The sequence below is a fragment of the Nannospalax galili genome, unplaced genomic scaffold, assembly GCF_000622305.1.
Source record: "Nannospalax galili isolate Female #2095 unplaced genomic scaffold, S.galili_v1.0 scaffold235, whole genome shotgun sequence".
Classification (NCBI taxonomy): Eukaryota; Metazoa; Chordata; class Mammalia; order Rodentia; family Spalacidae; genus Nannospalax; species Nannospalax galili.
In genome coordinates this window covers 4438759-4453782 of record NW_008338118.1, presented here as the reverse complement: position 1 = coordinate 4453782, position 15024 = coordinate 4438759, and the positions used below count along the sequence as shown (strand labels likewise).

At 33.6% G+C, this 15024-nt stretch overlaps 1 pseudogene; it reads left to right on the top strand.

Moving 5' to 3' along the window:
* The first annotated feature begins 594 nt into the window (after positions 1-594).
* The window catches only part of LOC103734058, a 117151-nt pseudogene continuing 102721 nt past the window's right edge, over positions 595-15024 (top strand).

Sequence of the window (15024 nt, the reverse complement as noted above, 5' to 3'; positions counted from 1 at the left end):
GAGTGTGTATCAGGGATCACTACTGAAAACAATGTAATATTCCTAATATAGACTTAAAATTTGCATTCTTATACAGTTTTTCCATTATGTAGGTAATGAATATTTTTGACATAGCACAAAGAATATTTGCTTGTAATTCACTGGATAAGAAACAATAAATTACTACTTAAAATGTCATTTGCATGACCTAGAAACAAAGACTACAATCTACTAACAATTCATTCTATGCTCTCCTAACAGTGTTCAGATCATGTGCTACTGCCTTTCATTAAGCACACATTGCAAGAATTATTTTTACATTAGTTTTCTTTACAGCACAAGCCTAGCTATATTCGAAATTTACTTTCATTTTTCCCTTTTGACCTTAAAGCTACATTTTAAGACCCTCATCTGTGTGACCCCTATCAACCCTTCCATCAGTGGCAGACTTGTCAAAGAATTCACCAAAGCTGATCACTTTTCTCCAAGGAGACAGCTGTTCGCTTCTTAGTCTTTTGCCTGAAGCACTGACAACTAGAACTTGCTTCTAATGTGGTTACAAATCTCGTTCCAGCTGGTGACTCCTTTTCAACAATGAAGGTTACTATGAGCCCCATGGTAGCACTTAGAATTGAAATTCCACTCCTCAGTACTTCAGGCTCCATATGTCAGCCCTTTAACCCTTATTCTGGCCCTCTGCTGGCTCTCAAGCATATGCCTGCTACAAAATGTAGAACGTGTATGATCCTGGTAAGTTATCTTTTTGTCTTAGTCTTGCAACTGGCCTTATATAAAACCAGATATAAAAGAAAAACAACTTATGTTACCTTTTTTATTTTTATGAGGCTTCTGAGCTGCTTAGTTACAAAGTTTGAACTTTTAGTTAAATGTGCAGTTTAAATTATGGTTTACCTACCTGCTTAAGACTGGAATTGCATGGCCCTTTATCAAATATTAATTTTGATGGAACACTTTAAGGAATATGTTTGCTATAACATCCAGCTTATCCATTCACTAAAATGGAAGCAGAACAGTGAATGGCCATTCAAAGCATGATAGCACAAACACAGTTTTAGTATGTTTTTTACATTTTACAGTGTTTGTTTTATAAAATATTTAAAAGAAATGAGTCTAAAATCCAGTCTTAAGTTATATTTCAACAAGTCAGTTTTTATTTAGTTAGCTACATCAAAAGAGCACATTTGATGCTTTTTACATGTTTACTACCTTCCATTACACATCCATCAAATTTGAGACATTGAATAATTTCTTGGAAAGTTATATTTAGAACCTATTAGGTTTTTTTAGTGTAAGTAGTAGACTCACACAGTATGTAGGAATGGATTTTATTTTATATTTATGTGGAAATCATAATTGATTAGCATTTTTATTTAAAGAGATAGCAGAAGATATTAATGATGTGTCATAAAGTCACCAAACGTGAAAAGTAAGGCTTTTTCCATATTTATATACCTTTTAAAAACTTGAAATGAAGGATTCTTAAAGATAGTTTTAAAATCAAATTAACACAAAAGTAATTCAGACTCTGTGAGTGGATAGTGATTTTTATTTGCCAGGCAGAAAGCCCCTGGAATCTTAAATAATATCAAAGCCTAATTATGCATTCTCCTTTTCAGTGTTTACTATGTATGAATTAACTTATAAGAGGGAAACATCTGGTTTTTATGAATATATATATATAAAAGCATATAATTTTTAGTGATAAAAATAATTTATTTCCTCCCAAATCATTCCTTATGTTGTCTATTATATGTCACTTCACTCCTTCAATTAGATATACATAAATAAATATTTATCACCTTCAAGCTGTATCAGGCACAAGTTACAATAATAAATAGGCAAGTTTTCTTACCTTAATGGAAGTTTACATTGTAATTAAAAAAATAGAAATACCTTACAGTTATTATTTATGAGTTTATGAGTTTTAATAAAAATAAAGCAGAAATATGTTATATTAATATGCAAAGGAATTTAGCTCATACAAAACAATTAAGTGAGTACAAAGGAATTAGAAAAGATACTTTGCTACCTTACATGTACTTGCAATATGTACACGCCAGTCCATAAGCCCTGAATGGCTGTTTTCTTGTCCATATTTGAAGATTTGTATAAGAGGAAAAGAATAGTTGAGGGTCAGAGAGATGGTTCAGCAGTTAAGAGCACTGCACATAATTTTTATATCAATGTGCATATTGAAGGAAAGAATAAACAGATTATTAGTCTCAAAAGAGTTTAAGTGAATCAAGCTAATTGAAACTGTAGCATTATTTAAGAATTGGAAATGAGGAAAAATAATGGATTACTGGAAAAATGTTTTAATATTCACAATAGACTGTGTTTCAGCAAGGCAATTGCATTATGTATCAAAATTGCCAGTTTGTGTGTTTTCATATCCCTATTCATTTTGTATGGTCCACTATGGATGTAAAATGTTACACAGTATATTTAAAACAGGTGTTATTTGGGGGCTGGAGAGATGGCTCAGCAGTTAAAGCACTGACTGCTCTTGCAGAGGACCCAGGTTTGATTCCCAGTCCTACATGGTGGCTACCAATCATCTTTAAAGCCAGTTCCAGAGTATCCAATGCCTTCTTTGACCTCCACAGACATTTCATGACACAGGCACACTTACATACATGTGGACCATACACTCATACACATAAAATAAGATAAATAAATAAAATAATAAAAATCCAGGTGTTATTTAATGCGTATATATGAAGGTTAGTACATCATTGAGGCAGCATTGCTGGAGCAAGTATTCATTCCACAGGTAGGGAAATAATAATAAGGAAATTTGGAATAAGGAAATATTGAAATCAGGTTATACAAATATTAGTAACTAAGAGTGACCATTTCTGGAAGCATCCTGAGCTGTGAAGGAGGCTCACAGAACTATTGCTCATTAACAGAACATGCTCAAAATTTTACAGTTAGTAAAGAAAACTTAAAGAAATGGTGAGGTACTTTTATTTTCTATTATGCATTCCTGTCTAATATTTGATGTTGTTAAGAAAGAGCTCTGGTTTGAGCTTGAATCAAACTCTGATCTTTGCCCTGTGTTGTTTCACAGGAGAATTCAAAACAAAGGACTCCTTTGGAATTGCCATTTAATTCGTTGTTCTTTTAAATGCTGATAGTCTAGTCTCTTTTGCCTTGCTTTATTTTGTTGCCAGTGGATGGGCCCACACTGAAAGGCATTTGAGGACTTGAGGACACACAGATTTGATTCTACAGGCATATATGCATATAAAATCATGAAACTGGTTGGAAGGGTAGTGTGGGTGTGTGGATAGGCTGTGAACCAAAGTTCAATCAAAAGAAATTGTAGAAATTTGCAAGATTTCAATTAAAAAAAGAAATTCTAAAATACAAATGTGAGAACTCTCTTTGTGAGAAAATGCTGATCTTGCAACAGCATTTGTTATTTGGCACCAATGGAAATATATGTAAGTGTATATATGTATACACGTATGTATATGTATACACTTATGTATATGTGCGTGTGGATAAAAATATGCGTATGTTACAAACACATGTAAGAACACATATGTAGTTATGTATGTGTAGTATGTAAGAAAGTCATAAATAATAAAGAACTCAGCATGACAAATGATGCAAAGAATCAAAGGCAAGATAATTTGGCAAAACTGCGGTCCCCAAGTGGTACCTACATATCATGTACACAGATTGATGCACTTTAATATTACTACTTTTGTACTAATGATAAAGAAAGTATAATGTGACATATTTGGGAAATTTAGAAAATTTTGAAAATCATAAATAAAAATTTAGATTGCTAGTAACTAAAATAAAGCAAATATTTTCATTTTCATCTTTTTGGAATGCTAAAACTGTATGAAGATGATCTGAGACTTTAAGAAACTATGGAACATAGAATTTTGCCCTCTGGTATTAACTTAAAGTTTTCATTGTTTGTATAGCCTATATATCTAAATATATGTCAAAAACATATTTTTTTTTAAATTTTTTACATTTTTTCTATTTGCAATTATTTTCCTTAAATGAATTATTAAACATGGATTGATCAGTTCATAAGCACAAGAGACACACTCTAAGATACAGTTCAACTTATTCCTTATGGGAAAATAACATCTCAGGATGAAAGCAGAAAAGAGGGCCTGTCTTTGACTGTTTGTCCTTTTCATAGGCAAAAAATGGTTAGTTTATCTTTAATATCATATATTTTGGTTCCCAGTAATAATGAACATTGGTTTATGTGCTATTTCCAGTCAAATCGTTTTTCTTGTGTGTTACTTTAACTACTATGTTCTAGGATTAGAGATTTCTATGCACATTTCTACAAAGTTCTTTTAAATTTGAGTTGTGAATAGGGGAGGGGATCTAAATACTATCAAAGTATATGTAAAGTAGAACAATTCATTTAAAACATATAAAAATTGACATCATTGATGTTGTGTTCTTTCTCCTTTTTCTGAATTAAATGTATTTAGCTGACATATAAAAACAAAATTGGGTCTATTTGGGGATAACTATGGAATATTGAAATGTATGTATGTTTTATGCAATATTTAGACATGTCAATACTTAAATTCTCAAAAATGTACCATTTTTTAATGTTTAATACATTCAAAGTTCTGTCTTTAAGCTTTTCTGAAATATGCCATATCATTGCCTACTGTTAGCTTAATGTCTAATAAAACAAAAGTAAATATAAATAAATGGTATTTCTTTTCTTTTATACTTAAAATTGTTTTATTTTGATTCAAGGAGGAAAAACATTAATCATTTCTTTTCAGGATTTGGAGATGAGTATACCCTGCATGCTATGTTTATGGACAGTATTTAAAAATAACAATTTGTGTCACAGATCAGATATTTTTCAAGTGATGAATAGGCTATACTTTTTTGAAAATAAAAATTTTTCTTTAAAATTTTTGTTATAATATTATTTGTGAAATTATCTTTAGAATACATATTCATTTAATTGAATTAACATTTGTTTTAATGAATAATGTGAACCCTGAAAAAATTAATTCAAAATAAAAGGTTTTAATTGTTCATAGGCAAATCACTTAATATAATCTCAAACTTAAATATTTCTGAAGAAATACATTAAATAAACACACACACACACACACACACACACACACACACACACACACACATGCTAATCTCCGAAAGGGTAATTTCATTTCTGAGCTATATTGGTAACAAAGTATGAGACAGAGGTACTCTTCTCTCTGAAACTCTTATAGAACCACACTGTAAAGACTGTAGTTAGATTCTATCTGCTTTTAATTAGAGATTTTAAAAACTGACCATTCATAAACTAATAACAGTAAAGTGTAACAAGCTCACCACCAGTATATATTATGTGTTTGATGAACAAATAAAGTGCATCTATGTTTCAAAGTATAGAATTAAACTTGCTCTCTTGTATAAATATTGTCCCTGGAATGGCCTGGTTGCTGGTGTGGTTAAACACAGGCTCTGTGGATAAGAACAGAGTAGGCAGGAGGCCACAGATAGCTCCACTTTAGACCCCCGGCACTGCACCCCTGTAACCTGCTCACTTCCCCACTTTGAGCCTCACTCACATCCTTGTTTTGGCTTCGTTTCCTTTGATGAACATTTTAGCTGGTTTTGTTTTATTACTTGGCCCTGTAACAGATGTGGTGGTTTCTGAGATTAGTTATTTGTTATTTCTTCCTTTCATCTTTTAAATATAGATAAGTAATCAGTTATTTATGATGTTTGGGATCATCATCTATGTATAAATATTAAGCAACAAAATCTCCAGAATTTACAGTTCGTGAACAGTTTTGCAAAGAACTATATAGGATTTCAGTGGCTTACATGGGCAGATTGAGTATGCATAAAGAATTTTTATGTGTGAGATCATGGAAATGAGAACATTTTCGAACTTAGAATATTCAGAGGCCAGCTACATTTTGGTTGGTATGAGTTAGATTTTAGTGCAGATGGCTCAATGAGGAAAGCCTGTGCTGCCAAGACTGATGACATGTTTGGTCTCCTGAACCCACATGACAGAAAGAAAATTGACTTCCACAAGTTTCTCTCTGGTCTCCAGACATGCACTCTAGTGCACACAAAAACATACATGCATATATGCAAACACTATACATGCACACGCACACATATAAAAATATACTTAAGGAGTGAATTTTTTTTAAATGTATTTTATTATTTTATTTTCTGTGTATAAGAGTATCACCTACATGTGTGTAAGTACATCCGTGTCATGCATTGCTCATAGAGGTCAGAAGAGAGCTTTGGATCCTCTGGACCTGGGCTTAAGGACAGTTGGTAGCCACCATGTGGGGCTGAGAATCAAACCCAGGTCCTCTGCAAGAGCAGTCGGTGCCCTTAAAACCTCTGAGCCATCTCTCCAGCCCCCAAGAGGTGAATTTTAAAGTCCAGAGGGAAAAAAGACTTAAATTGCTACCTTGGGTTAAAACATTCAAATTTAGCCTGTCTCCTCTGTCAAAACAACTCTGGATGGAACATTTTCCTGCCCTCTCTTTTGGCTACTCCCTTACTGTGCCTCTATTGCCTACACCAGGCTTTTTTTCTGGTCTTTGTTCTTTCCCTTTGCAGATCTTCCTTATTTCTCTTCCCCAGTCTTCCCACACCCTGTTTCGTGGGTCACTGACATTCACAGCATCTTATAACCTACTTCCAGACTATCGCAAGTTGGCTAGCTACATATCATACATAAGGATAGCTGAGATTGTTCCACTGACTTAGTGACATTCTCAATCCTGACAAGTATGGACAAAATTTTACTCACTATTAGTATAAGGCTCTCGGAAAACTGAATCTAGAAATATTCTTTTGATAGGAGAAAGTGTTCAAATTTAGTTGGAAAAATCATAGTGAATTGATAAACAAAGTGATATCAAATATATGTCTCAAATTTTGAGCAAAGTGTATGAAATGGAACAGAATCTCCTAAAAGCCATTTCTGAGGTCTTTTCTACAAAAACTTTACCCAAACCCAGTCCTGAATTCAAGAGAAAAGAATCTGTCCTACTGCTAGATGCCATGTCACCAACACCTTCAGAAAGGGTCCTAGTCCAATTAGGCAGAAGATACTATTACCATCCTATTCACCTTTGTTATTGGTTGTCTTAAACCTGAAGTGGGAGGCTAAAACAAATAATAAAGGTAGCGTGGTAAGAAATTGTTGGACAAATTAAAACAAAAAGATTGAAGCAATAACCACTTGAGAAAGATTATAAACATTCAAACAAATAACTACCCCTCATGAAATAAAGATTAGTTTCCACTAAATGACAGACACACAGTTTTTAACGTGTGGTTGATGTTAAGTTACTTAGCCTTGTCAAGTAGCCACAGACAGCAGAGGAAATGTTGATATAGTTAGTTAACTTTTGGTTCCTTATGAGTTTTAGTGTTTTTCAAAAGCGTAGATTCCTACCTGAAAGATTCAAATGTTACACATCTTAGGTATAAGTAAACAATAAATTATTATTAACATTGAATTAAGTAATCAATTATAATTAGATTGAATCATGTACTAAAAGAACCAGATTCAGCAAACAAAAGGTAAAGCTTTAGTAGATTATATACTAAGTGAGCCATTCTTTAAAGATGCCTGACTCTTCAGCAAGTTAAAAAGTGAAAATCAATGATAAATCTTGACTGCTATGCCTGTTTCAAGCAAGTGTTCTGCTCAACAAGGAGAACATTGGTCAAAACTCGTGACATTAAGAAAATTTGCTCAAATATGAAATAGTATGTATTAAAAACTTTACATCCACAATCCACTGTGGGTAAAGAAACAAAATACCCAACATAAACGGTGGTGAAATTTTAACAAGATTGTCTCTAAAGCATACATTTTTTTATATTTTGAGTCCATAATCATAAGTAATTTTAAAATGGAGAAAAATATTTGTTAAAATTTTAATTCTTTGAATATCTTTGAGGAGCATTTGTCCCAGTCCTTCCTTGCTATGGTAGGAATTTGCTAATGTTGTCTGCTTGCTCTATGGTGGTCACAAGCCTTTCTTTGCTTGTTCCTCGTAACCTTTTTCTAGACTCTATAACAACAAAACAACAATAAAGAAAATAATTTTGTACTTGGAGAAAACTATCAGAGGTCTAATAGGCACTCAGCACTCAACTAAAGGAACTATTGAAGGACTGAGAATCTGAAAGTTTTGCTAACTACTCCTTAGACCATAGTAAAACATACTGAAAGGCTCATTAAAATGAAGCCTGTCAAGATCATCTGAAAGAATTTGGACATTAGGTTCGTCCAACAGGAATTCATAAACTATGCCTACCCAAGTAGAGATCTGTATCTCCTTGATGTTGCTTTACAGATGGATATGATCAACATTGTAAGAATTTATGTGCTTTATCCAAGTTTATCACTGGGAGAGTCAGGTGGCTTATTCCCACAATAAACCTCATGTGGTCTGGTTTACTTAGGGGAGCCCTGCTTTATAATGGTTCACCTTATCTTTTATAGGGGAAAAAAGTTCTTTACAGCCAAAAGACAAGATTACAGAAAATAATACCAACATACAATTACTCTTGAACCTCACAGGACATTCTGCATCATTGGATCATCAAAGAGAAAATATTGGGCCCTGTTATCCATAAACACTTCAGAAAAACTCAAGGAGTTGGTAAACTCCAACATGCACAGAATTCTTTATTTTTTCATATCTAAATTTAAAAGAGAATTTGAGGTTATGGATAAACGCAACAACCTTAACAAAGGTCATTAACAATTGTGAGGGTGAGATCCACCGTTTAGTGGTTAAGAACATTGGCTTCTCAGCTAGGAACTCTTAGCAACCTCAGTGCCAGAGGATGTCCTCTTCCAAACTCTGTGGGTGTTGCATGACATGGGTGCACTTACATACAAAGGCAAAACATTCATACACATAAAATAAAAATGAATTTTAAAATTAGGTATGATAAAACACATACAAACTTTAATCACATTAAGAGCTTAGGAGTGTGTAGTCTAGTGATGTTAAGTACATTCACATTGTCTTGTAACCAATCTCAAGAATGTTTTAATCTCAAAAAGTTGATATATTTCATACAAATCAAACAACAATTCATTTTGTATCCCTCCTCACTACCTCCTTGGTATCCACCATTTTCTTGTGTGTCTCTACAAATTTGATTCTCCTATAACTCAAATAAGTGAAACTATACATATCTGGTACTGGTTTATTTCACATTGCATAATGTCTTCAGGGTTCCCCCAGATTTTAAGGCATCAGAATGTCTTTCCCTTGTACGGTTGAATAATATTCTATTGTATACCATATTTTGCTCATATCTTCTTCAATCAAAAGATGAGGAAAGCAAATGTCAACCAAGACTGCCTCAAGGAAAGTAGATGATATGCTTATATAACCTTTTTTACAATCATTTTTACATTGTCAGTACCTACTATAATGCCTAATTCACAACAATCACACTTCTGTTGACTAAATAGGTAAACAGATCTGTGTCACTAAGTATTCCTTGTGTTCATCATCATTTTCTCCTAAGATCTAGACATAACAAACTAAACACTATTTTCTTTTACTTAGTCCTCTTGACTATCTCTCCCTTTTGCCCTTCTGCCCTCTGAGATTCAGTTTGGACCTGTTTTATTGCTCACATGAATTATCTGGGCGTGCCCCTACCTGCTGTTCCTGCCTGGAGCTGTTTCATCTGTGATCTATCATTCACATTACTCTTGTGATTTTTCTGAGTCAGAAAACTGATGAGAACATTTCTCTCTTAAAGACCCTCTGAGTCTTCACACCAAAGAATGGAAACCAGCATTATTAAGAAACTATAAGCCTTATGTGATCGGCTGACAAAAATCTCTCCAGCATCTTCCATCTGCTCTCATACTCCTTACAAACAACACAGGCCAGCCACAGACAGACTGTGCTCACTTCCCTGAGTTACAGTCTACTCTCTTTTAGTACATTCTATTTGCCTTAGAGGAACTTCTCCCAGTTGTGGCCCTTCCCAACTCTCTATCCCAAATTCTTCTCCTCCCAGAATCACCTTAGTTCAAGTAACCTCAACTCGCTACTCACTCCCATAGTCTTGAAACAAATGAGTGAGAGGTATGGCTAAAAACTTGCCAATGATTTAGTGGACTATTAATACTTAACTCTGGACTTCATTGAAATTTAAGACTGGGGAGACCCTGGTAGGTCACTTAGACCATTTCTCTTCTTCATCAAAGACTGCACATTCACAGCTAACTAAAATAAATATATAAATAAATTATACAACTTAAAGGAGCATGTACATTTTGTAAACCACTCTCCAGAGCCCTTAATGATGTGTAATGAACCTGCTTGTTAAATTATTGTTTAAATTCCATAAATTTTCCATCCTGAGTTTTAAACTGATTTCTTCCTTTTAATTCATGGAGAAGCAGGAGATGGGAACCATATATTTTTTACTTGTAGATTTAAATAACTTCTAAGTCCTTGCCTCCAAGTTGAATAATTCCAGATCTTTTCACCTTTTCTTGTAGGTCTTACTTTACAACCAATTCATTATCTTTGTGGCTGTCCTCTGAACCCTCTTCAAGTTCTCACATTCCTCTTCAGATTGGGAGTCTGTGACAGGCTGCAGAATTCCAGGAAGGATTTGACAAGTTGTCTGTTCATTAGGGAGATTACCTCATCCTGCTTGCATACTGTGTCCCATTGCCTTAACTGTGACTTGCAGTCTTGGTTTCTCACCCTGCCAATTTTTCCTGTACCCTACCGGCTAAGCTTGCATTCTTCTGCTGCACTACACAGCAAATTCAGGACTAGTTTTTTTCTTTATGCCGAAATATAGTCAATTAAGTACCCCTCCTTTAATTTCCAGTTTCATCAACTTGTCTTCTCTAATCTTACCCTGATGAAGCTATACCCTGTTTATACTTACCCTTCATTTTTAATAAAGTGATATTAAAATGAAAATCTGCCTTCCAAAACTCCCATTTCAAAACTAATGCTATTCTTTATAGATAGGATAACAAACTAATGTAAAAACACTAAAAATTGTACCAGTTGTTCTACATGGATTTCTCACTTTGTAATACTATTAGAAGTAATATAATGGTAAATTGTGCAACTATGCAGTGTTCGTATTATCCTTTGGATGTTTTCTGCAACTTCTCTGAAGAGTTCTTATCTTCTTCACTGGTTTACAAAAGGAGAACTAAGATCTAAGTTATTTGCATAAGATCTAAGTTATTTGTATAAAAGTGCCAGAACATAACTCCTGCTTAATTTAAGCATGACTCATAATTTACTCTTTAAAATATCTATTTCTGCACGAATGTTTAGACTTATAGAAAGTGAAATCTAATTAGAATGATGATTTTGAGGCAGAAAACATCTGTCTTTTTTTACAATATTCAAAATTTAAAACTCCAGCAAAGGAGAAAAACCGATTTGCAACTCTGACTACCATGAAAACAAAACTAAGCAGAGAGATAAGGAAGGGGAAGAGACAGCAGACTGAGCATTTCTGTCTGCAAGAGGAATTACGGAGCTGCTAGAGGAAAGCTTTGCTCCAGACCTTATTAGCAGAAGGAAGCAAAAGTGATGCCTTTCCCTGATAAGATAAGCAGAAGCTTACAAGGATAAGCTGATAACCAGGACAGCTTTAAAATTCCCTGAGGCATGTGGTGTGTGTGTGTGTGTGTGTGTGTGTGTGTGTGTGTGTGTAAGCACACATGCACGTCTGAAGCTAAGAACTGCATTAAGACTGTGTTAAAATAAGCATTTTATAATTTTTTTCCAGTTAAGTAAATCATTTTCCCTTCAATTATATTTCTATTAAGCTTAACATAAGATGGTAGCAATTATCGGTTGATTCAATTTTCTAAAAAGTTATATTTTATATGAAAATTCACTGGGGTAGAACAATAATATAATCTCTGCAATACTAATTAGATACCCTAGGAGTTAATCTAAGTGTTGGAAGCATGCTTCCAAACCAGTCCCGAATTTCCCCTGTTGCACAGCAGAAAAACGCATGCTTAGACTTTCAGAACAAAATAATGTCTTTAAATTCATTCAGCTATTAAATGGAAGACAGTAGGTTTAAATTTAAATTTATTCAGGGGCAGAAACTATAAAAAGTTCTTTAACTCTATCGGTTGAATACTTGATAGCAGGAACCATACAGAGAATGGAACTCCTCTTTTGTTCTGCTGATATATACAGGCTAATTAAGTGCATAATTTCAGGCTTATACATATGAAAATGACTCTGACTGCACTGTAGTACTGTGATGTATATCTATTTGCTATTAATAAGTGTCACATTCGAAGTTTTTGCTATAACATATTCAGGACTTTAGAGGTCTTTAGTAGTTGATATAATGACACTGATTCTGTGAACAAGTTTCCTCAGCTGTTAACTTTACTCCCTTTACTTCCGTCATTGGAATTTAAATGTGGTGAACAACTTCCCTCAACTTCCTTGATCAGTCTAGACACACTGATATCTAAACATAATGTGTAAAATTAAAATTATTGTTTTTAACAGTTTTCTGGATTTATTCTATTATTATCATTAATTTGGTTTTCTGAGACCAGATCTCTGTATGGCCCTTGCTGGCCTGGAACTTGCTATGTGACCATAATGACATAAATCTCAGAGAGATCTGCCTGTCTCTACCACAGGAGTGCTGGGATTAAAGGTGTGCTCCACCATGCTCAGCTAGACTAATTAATTAGTTTTATGTGTATGAGTATTTTGCCTACTTGCATGTAGGTGCACAGTGTGGGTGCACTGATGCATGGATCTGAAGATGGAGTTGGATCCCCTGAAACTGGAGTACAGACGGTTGTTAGTCACTATGTGGGTGCTGAGAACTGAACCCATGGTCCTCTGCAAGAGCAGTCTATGCTCTTAACAGCTGAGCCACTTCCCCAACCCTTGAAATTCTAATGCTCCATGGCTTATGTAGGCAATTTTTGAATTACAATCTTAAATTTTGTCTTGACACTTGAAATGTTCAATATTTGATTAAGCACAATTGCTTCTTCTATTTTCTTTTTTAATTTTAGTGTGTAGTAACTTTAGTTTTTAGACTTACTCTCATAGAAACCAACTTAAGGGTTTTCTTAAAACGTGACCTATCTTGTTTTTTTAAGAATATATCTTGCTTTTAAGAGTAAAAATAAACCACATAAACTGTCATGTTGATTTCATTGTATTTCCAACACATTTATGTCCTTTTATTCTAAGAAATGATTCCTGGATCAGGTTAATTTATCTATTTACTTTTAATTCTTGGCCAAATAAAACCAACTTATACTTGCTTCAATTTTAATACAGAAAGATACAAGATGATTTGTGCTTTCTAATTTTGTGTTTCTTTGATATTATTTTGGGAGTATTTTGTTCTTATGGAAATAATTATTATATTTCTTATATACAAGTTTTGAAGCACTAGGGAATGTCTCTCTAATTCCTAATTCACTCTGATCAAGCAGTAATGACATAATGGCTGTTTCTATTGGATTTCTGTTAAAATTATTACTTGATTAAAAATAACCATGTCACTACTCATTGGGGATGATAATTATGAGCAGGGAAAGTGATGGGGCCATTCTTCACAGTAGCTTCACACATATCCTGTCTTGGAATGCCATTGCTTATTAATGCCAACTTTATCTTAAATAGTTTAACACAGATGTTTCTAGTGATTTTATGGAAGGATGCTCACTTATATTACTATGGAAGTTTTCAAAATATCAGTCAAAATGAATGTCAGCACAATAAGTTCAAACTGGTTTGATGCTTCAGCTCCAATAACAAACGGTCTCTGATGTTTGAACCATACATACCTGGCCATGTACCATACGGGAAAGACTAGTCATGTATCTCTGGTGGGGTTAATAAGGATTTCTATGTTCTTCACATAACTTACTTTAAGTCATATGCAAAAATTCCATAATACACTCATCTTAAAATTGCAAAATATTAAGCCCAATGTGAAATTGTCCTGATTAAATAGGGAAATTATATAAGTTCTTTCAATTCAACCGATTAAGGTAGAAAGTCATAAGCTATTTCAAGCATGTATGTTTTATTTTTCTTCTAATCATGAAGAGCTGCTGTGAGAAAAGAGAGAATGGTGATTTTTTTTTTCAGAAACCCAGATAAGAATATTCAATAACAATATTCTGAGCTAAGATGCATCTCTTTCAAAATTGGCTGTATATTTTTAGGTTTACAGTTGAATTATCACCGTTATACAATACTGTAGTCAGTATAAACCTTATAAGACATAAAATTAAATGAGGTTTTAACCTTTAAAAAGATCTCCATTTCATTATTAAAATACACAGTTTCATTCAGAAAAATTCATTTTTAATGCAATTGACATTAAGACATTTGACATGTGTTTCTAATCTCTATATATCTGATTATTACTAGTCACAGTCAGTTACTTTCTGAGCTCCTTGGCATCTGAGCATGGATATAAAGTCATCAGATAGATTTCAATGGTAATGTTTTTCACATCTACTAATTATTAAGGAGCAAATTTTTATGCTTTCAAGAATTATTTTTTAATCATTTTTTAAAATTGTTAATAACTACATGATTGGGAGAAGCATTTCACTACAGCTTTAACATATTCAGTAACACATTCCAGAGCAAGAGTACATCTCTTTCACAGTGGGTGCAAGTTTCTAGGTTCACAGTTGAATTAATACAATATTGAACTCAGTGTAAGCCCTGTAAGACATTAAATTGAATGAGTTCTTAACCTTTAAAAGAGATCTCCATTTCATTTTAGAATATATTGTTCCTTGCAGAAAGACACATTGTTTTTGCTACCAACACTGAGATGTTAGCACATGCCTCTCTAATCTGTATGTATCTGATTATTATTAGTCATAATTGTTTGCACTTGGATCCTTGACACTGGTGTATGTCTATAATATACTTTAACATTTCCAGTTTGCTAGGACTATTTTAAGAATGATGAATAGTTGTTACCAAC